Here is an 8,063-nt window from a genome sequence, read left to right on the forward strand (position 1 = left end):
TTTGCTGATGTCACCAAGAAAAAGCTGATGTCACCATTAAATATTCTCCCACATAAATCCTAGGAGCATAAAAGACAAGATGGTGTGTGAAAATATCAAAATATGGTTGTGCTGAGTCATTTCCATTTAAAAGAAATCTTGGCATCATATAAAAACTCTCTTGCTAGTATAACAAAAGTTACCACCCACTTCTGTAGATGACCAAGTCATTAAAAGCAATGCTACTTTGCTATTTGGAATAGATGACTAAGTCATTAAAAGAATTCCTTCAATCTTCATCTTGTGTCCATTCATTACTCATAATGATTTTAATTACAAGGTATGTGCATCTCATGTCCACTCATTCCTATATTTGTTAGAATATGAGAGATCTAGATCATCTTGGCCATGGATTGATCACTAATCTTAGATTCATTGTAATTAATCCTAACGAGTATTTATACAGTTGCAATTTCACGGAAAGCCATGCTTTTGGAGGATTGAACAAAATTTGTCTCATTCAATCAATTCATGTGAGAGGGATTTGCTAGGGACTCTTGCAGAGGGCATTTCGCGGCCAGGCTGTTGCGAGAGAGCAGCCACATAGGCTCACTTTTCAACGTATTTTGTCTTATTCATTTGATTCATATGAGGTGGCTGCTCTCTCATGCAACAGCCAGTCCATGAAAAATAATGATGATATAAAACCTTGTTTTTTTTATTTCTGGAATGGCAATAATGATAGAAAACCTTTTTTAATTTATTTATGGAATGGCATTAATGATAGAAAACCTATTCTAACCTAGTTACCCTATCCTATATATACTAGTTGCACGGAGCTGCCCAAAAAAAATGCTTTATAACATTTAAAAATAAATAAAAATAAAGAAAAGAAAAAAGAAACATTCATAAGGAATATATATCTGTAAATATAAACAATAAAAATTACACAATTGAGTAGAAGATAAACCAGAAAAAAGAAAAGGTGCACCTTGTATTGCCAAATGTTAGCTTTTTCTCCCCAAAGATTACAAATACGATTCTGCTGAAAAATCCAGAAGAATATCATATGGTAAATATGCACAAATAACACACATTTTCATTCCCTGTACTATGCCCACCAATGATAAACCCAGTAGGAAAATCACACTGGGATAAAAAATGAAGAGAGAAAAAGAGGAGAATGAGATTAATCACGAAGAAGACTAAATACATAAAGATTGTATGCAAATAAATTTTAGGAGTATATAGGCTACCCCTTAGGGCCTCTTTGAGTATATCTAAAAATGTTTAGATATGATCGTATCCATGAAGGCTATAAAGTTAAATATGATTATTTGTTAATGACTGCGATAGCCGTTTTAGAAATGATATAGTCAATGGCTTCCAAAGAAGTCAATGTCTCATTTGAAAATAAGAGTAAATATAAATAATCGTACTTCAACATAATGGCCAATATTAGTGTCATCCTAAAACCAAGAAAACTTGGGATATTGTGGGATTTTTTCCCAAAAAATCCAAAGAATTCCATCCTAAGCATCTAAACCTGTAAAAAATACAGCATCAAATCATGAAACGGAATAACAATCGCTTTGGGTATTAAAACGAAACTGAAAACAAAACCGAAATCAGGGATCAGCAGCACTAAAATGGAAATGAGAAAAAAATAAAATAAGATAAAGAAACTAAATCAGGCGATTGAAGAATACAGATGCAAGTTGAGATTTCACTTCTCTTCTTCAAAATGAGAAAACTAAATCGTACCTGATATATGAGAGAGATATGGGATATGCTTGGAAAAGAGTCATGCTTCCCGAAAAATTCTATAGGCAAGCTTTTGGGATTATCAGCACAAACCCAACTGTAAATAATTGCATGTGCGGTGATGTGGAATCACTACCATTTACATATGAAATATGTCACAAAAGAAGAGATTTATAGGTAAATTACACATTCTCCCACGCCACAAAAGAAAAGAAGAATGCTTAACTTGGATCCAAACATTCATGGCTTGGCTTCCCTAAAGAATGCTTAAGCATCCAAACAGAGCGGAAGGGGAAGTGTTATCAGCACAAACCCAACTGTCTAGAGAGTTTTTTGGGAAATGTAATAATTGAGGCACCCAAGCTAGGGCTATAACAGCTGAACATAAGATACAGCCAATACGAAGTCAAAAGAAAACATTCACAGTGACATTCATCGAGTTAGAGAAAAGCCAAAGCTCATGTTCCTAAAATTACTTCTTGCCTTTTCTTTGTATATATTCCTAAGCCTTTGGGGCCTCATCTTCCATGGGATCAAGATCGAGTATCCAAAACCCACATGCCCAATTTATAATTATTTCACCAATTGAATCTCACAAACCCTCAACAACACTCAAATTAAAATAACATGAATCCCACAGCTTAGAAAAAAAGAAAGTAGTAAAAATATTAGTAGCAAAACAAAGTACAGATTTAGAAAAATCCAAATTTTGTAGATCTTTAAAATGGACAGCACAATATAGAAACCTGGACGGTTAGGATCATCCCATGGAGTAGATTTTCTGGGCAAACCCTATCTACATCAGGCCCAATAAATGAATGGTTTGAATCATCCAAAGAATTTGGGCCGTATTGTATTTTTGGGCTGCACGTTCATGCATGACCGTCCACTATATAAATTCACAATCCACTTCCTTTTGTCTCTTTTCCCAAATAGTGTATAATCCTAATTGTTCAATCAAAAATTAAGGGTGAATTGATCAAAGTGGAGGCTGCAACAAAAAGATAACAAAGGAATATAAATGGCAAGTTTAATAGATCAAGAAGGTTTACGTGGTAAATCTTTCAAAGTGTCACGCCCCGAACCCAGAATTCGAGGTAAGGCGCACGTGACAGCCGCCGCACGCCCATAGGGTCGCCCCCACAAGCATGCAAGGCTCCTTTACAATCAACTATTCTCAACATTCAGAGCAACTAATAAATGCGGAAATTTTAGTCTCAATTAAAGCTCAAACCAAATACATATATAGGTCAAAAAGTCTAAATCCACAATAAAATAACAAACGCTTCTAAACTGGAAATAATGAAAGAAAGCAAGAAATGTCTTAGGTTCCAATCCAAGTGCCTGAACTCAGCAAGTCTACTGCCGCTCCTCGGTATCTGAAAATTGTTAAACCACATAATGAGCTAACAGCCCAGCCGGTTTTCCAAATCCAAGCCAGCTAATAGGAAAAATGAAAACATGATGGTGCGGAAAATAGGTAACATGCTATAAAATTTAGCCAATGAAGAAATTGATAAGAATCAAGAAAATCATTTCTACATAAGCTATATAAGAAAAATACATGTTTTTACAAAAACAGTTCCAACCACTCGGTTATGCAGTTTTCCACTTTGAAATCATTGACAAAGAATATACATTTTCAAACACTTGGTTTTGCATTTTTTTTTCCACTTGGAAATCAAATACTTAACAGTCTTCTCTGTGGCCAATTTCCAACCTTATTGGCAAGTAGCGTAACCCAAGGCGAACACTCGTTCGCAGGACTCACAGGTCCAAAAGCGCGCAATGTAATATTATCAATAGCCAGAGGACTCCCTACTGGCCGCCCGAGATCAACCTTACGGGCAGATAAAATTTGACCGGTCAACGTGATCACGTCCAGTGTACTCACCCACTGGTAGGTTGGGCACTAGATCCCCACCAGAGATCAACCTTACTGGCGGAATCCATTCCATACCAAGACTGTATACAATTATGGATAGAAGCAATTTAATGTTTGCAATACCGTGCCATAAATTTTGTAAACGCTTCAAGCCATAGGGGACTCCCCCCATTCCAATCTATGAAAACCATATCGTAAACAAAGTGCTTTTCAAATTGTTGGTTCATGAATTCTAATTTTCAAAATCATGTTCTTCATAAAGCTTTTTATGTATAGGAATGAAAACATTTCAAGACTAAAGGATACCATCCATAATGACATTCAACTATTTAGAATGACACACTAAAAAACGGTCATAGGAATGAAAACATTTCAAGACTAAAGGATACCATGCATAATGACATTCAACTATTTAGAATGACACACTCAAAAACGGTCAGTGAGAATCTTCTCCAAAACAAGTTCCAAGTGACAGTAGATATGCAAAAATTGTAATAGAAAGCTTTCAACTTAGCTAAATGTAAATATTTGATAATACACTGACATAGGGTAGGATCACCTACCTTAAGCGCTACTCCAAGAATTTCCTTTAGCGAAGTACCCAGTTTGAAACTTGCGGCTGCTAAATTAGCAGAGATTCACCAACGGATGGAGTTTATGGGTGAGATCCAATGCTATTATAAAACTATCAAGAAATGCAACTTTTATAAGTTGTTTGCAGATTTGTTGAATCCGCACGATGAGGGCAGCAGAGGCTTCCAATGGCTAAAAATATAAAAATCTACTTGAGACAAGAGTTGCAAGGTAAGGCTCATCAGTTTCTAAACCTTGGAAGCAAGCTTCAAGCGGCAAAAGAAATCCATTGCAAGTCTGGGGTAGAAGTAGATATCATAAGGCTTCTGTGCATTTTGAAACTCACGACCCTTCTCACCTTCTATATGATTTCCCTCAAGATTTTAGTGATTTTCTTTCATGTATAGAGGCACCCTCTTTCCTAGAAAGTAATTCAAATCAATTAGGCAGTTACCATTACATTTAGTGTCTTACTTTATTAAGAATAGAATCCTAATTAAATAGAGAATTAAAGATCTTCAATTAGCCTATGAAGCAGCTCCTTTCTAAAGATATGATAACCCAATATTTCCCCCCATAGGAACTGTCCAAAACGATGTGGCTCACATGCCCTTTTCGTTGCAAGCAATATTTTGAAACAAGGAATTATTGACCTTCCCTTTTTCCTTTTTGAAATGTTTGCTACCTTATTTTCTGTTAGCTGAAAATCCATAGGAGGAAACCTACCAAGATTGAATCTTGAAAAGATAGAGATTCCTAAAAAATCCTACCCACTAGTGGAAGATTCTATTCAAAGCCAAATTTAACTTTAGTTAAGGTGTTATATACGGTCAACCTTATTGTGCTTTCCAAAATGAGCAGCCTTTGAAAAGGTATTTAAATGGACTTTACTCCATTGATGATAATAGCACCCTTTACCATTTTCAATAAAATTAATCTTAAGTTCATTTGGCATTAACTCCCATTTCAAAGAAAATTCACAAGCTTCATTTTGGTAACGACACTCATTTCTAAGCAATTAATCCTGAGCTTGATTTTTGGTAATGACACCCATTTCAAGAAGTTAAAACAAGTTCAAGCATTGGGGCTGGGTGTTACACAAAGAATAACGTCAACGTTTTTCTGGGAAGTAGAATAATCTGAAATATCACCAATGCAATAATCTAAAATATCACCAATTGAAAATGGATACTAATAATTCAATCACTAAATGTTTAGAGAAGGAAGGGGAGGGAGTCGCACCGAAATCGAATTCGAATGGCAATAGTATAGGAGAGAATTACAGGTAGAAAGTAGAAGCGAGAGAGAGAGAGAGAGAGAGAGAGAGAGAGAGGGTTTAGTGGTTCCCGAAATTAAAAAAAGAGATTAATGATAAGAAATAAAAAAGAAACAAAGTAACGCTGACATGATGTTTTGAAAAGGAAACAAACGAATAAGATGCCCAATGAATCGTTTTACATTTTACGGGAGGAAAGAGCTGTATTAGTATGAATACGTAATAGTATCCTTTGACGCGTGAAAACCTTTGAGTTTCTAAGTACAACAGTTTTTATTTAGAATGAAATCCATTTTGAAAGGGGAAGGGAAATAAAAGCGGAGAAAAGTAAGGGACGGGGACTCTTTACTTTTATGAGGAAAGAAACGGCTATAGCTTTAAATAGAAGATATTCATACCAGAATTAGGAAAGGAAAGGGGGAAAGGAAAGGTACCGAAGGAAATAAATTTACAAAAAATGGAGAAAGAATATGATGTATCTATTCTAAATCGAAAAGATATCTAATAGTGAAAATAAATAGTGAAATCATCAAAATAAGTTATTATCGATATCATGTAGACCTGGCAAACGGGTGGGTCGGGCCGGGTCAACCCGCGGGTGATGCGGGTGCGGGTCCACAGGTCGGGTGAGAAAATGACCCGCATTTTGGCGGGTCAAAATTTACGTGACTCACGCGGCCCGCGGGTGGGCCGGGTCAACCCGCGGGTCGGGTCACCCGCAAATATGGGATTGTAATAATTATTTTGATTTGACCTCGGAGATGTGATTTGGTATTTTTTTCTGTAATTTTAAAATTTTATAACCTTTTCTAGGTAATTTTTCATTCAAAACTTTATAATTTAGCTAATTTACTTTTTGTGGTGTAATGATTACTTTTTTACATTTTCTAGGAACATTTTAGCAAACATTTGGATGCGCGCATCTTTGTATACACAAAGGCCACTTGCCGAGAAATTGCAAAAGGAGAAGCTTGATAACAAATTCTAATAAAATAAAAACCACATTTAAATCTTATCAACACTACTGGGCACTCTCACTTTATGTATGGCCACACCATAGGATGATCCAAACCGTCCATTAGTTGGGCCATAGCCTAAATAGGTTATGCTCCAAAAATCATTTCCATAGGATGATCCTATCCCTCCAATCTGAATGTTAGAGGGTTGATCCTAACCCTCTATAGATCGGAGGGTTAGAATCAACCGATGGAAATAATTTTGGGGCATAACCTATTTAGGGTATGGCCCATCTAATGGACGGTTTGGAACTTTGGATAATCCTACGGTGCAAGACATACCGTACTTTTTATAAAGTGAGGAGTTACTCAACCCGACCCGACCCGTGTTTTTGCGGGTTGGGTCACCTGCGGGTTGGTTTTTGACGGGTCACGGAAACTTAGACCCATGCCCGCAAATTTGCGGGTGGGCCGGGTCGACCCGCGGGCACGGGTCACTTTTGCCAGGTCTAATATCATGTACTTAGATATGCAGTTAGTATTAGAATTTGTTTTGGCCATTTTAGTTTCCGTAGCCCAAAGTATGGTGTTTCAAATTAAAGGTTCTGAACATGTGATCATTCGCGTAGGTCATTTTACAGTTCAATATATATATATATATATATATATATATATGAGGAAAGTGTCTCCAGTCTCTCCCCTAGATAAGCTTATCTACTCTTCCCTATAAAAAAACACAGTGGGCCCACGCTGTTTGGATGATCCAAAGCATTCATTTGATAGGTCCTAACATAGATAGGGTGTGCCCAAAAAATCAGCACCAAAGGGTCATCCTAGAACTTCGTTTTGTGGGGCACACCGTGTCCAAAATGGACGCATATAAACGTTGACGTTTATATGTGTCCATTCTGGGTACCACAAGGCCCCACAAAACGAAGTTCTAGGATGACCCTTTGGTGCTGATTTTTTGGGCACACCCTATCTATGTTAGGACCTATCAAATGAATGCTTTGGATCATCCAAACAGCGTGGGCCCACTGTGTTTGTTTAAAGGGAGGAGTAGATAAGCTTATCTAGGGGAGAGACTGGAGACACTTTCCTCTATATATATATATATATATATATATATATATATATATATATATATATATATATATATAGAGGAAACTGTTGGTGAGCTTAAGCTCACCAAACTTATGGTGAGCTAGCTTGCCCAATCACATGGGTCCCACATTTTGGGGAGTGATCCAAACCATTCATTTGCAAGGCCTTATCATAGATAGGGGGTGTACCAAAAATCAGCTCCATAGGATCATCCTAACCCCTCCATTTGTGGAGGACAAAAATGGGGCAGATTTGTGTCTGTCCATTTTTGTCCTCCACAAATGGAGGGGTTAGGATGATCCTATGGAGCTGATTTTTGGTACACCCCCCATCTATGTAAGGGACTTTCAAATGAATGGTTTGGATCATCCTAACAAAGTGGGCCCCCATGTGATTGGGCAAGCTAACTCACCATAAGTTTGGTGAGCTTATGCTCACCAACAGTTTCCTCATATATATATATATATATATATATATATATATATATATATATATATATATATATGAGGAAACAGTTCCTACACAT

The sequence above is a fragment of the Tasmannia lanceolata genome, unplaced genomic scaffold, assembly GCF_043159265.1.
Source record: "Tasmannia lanceolata isolate RefF3 unplaced genomic scaffold, GAP_Taslan_0.1 ptg000013l, whole genome shotgun sequence".
NCBI classification, from domain to species: Eukaryota; Viridiplantae; Streptophyta; class Magnoliopsida; order Canellales; family Winteraceae; genus Tasmannia; species Tasmannia lanceolata.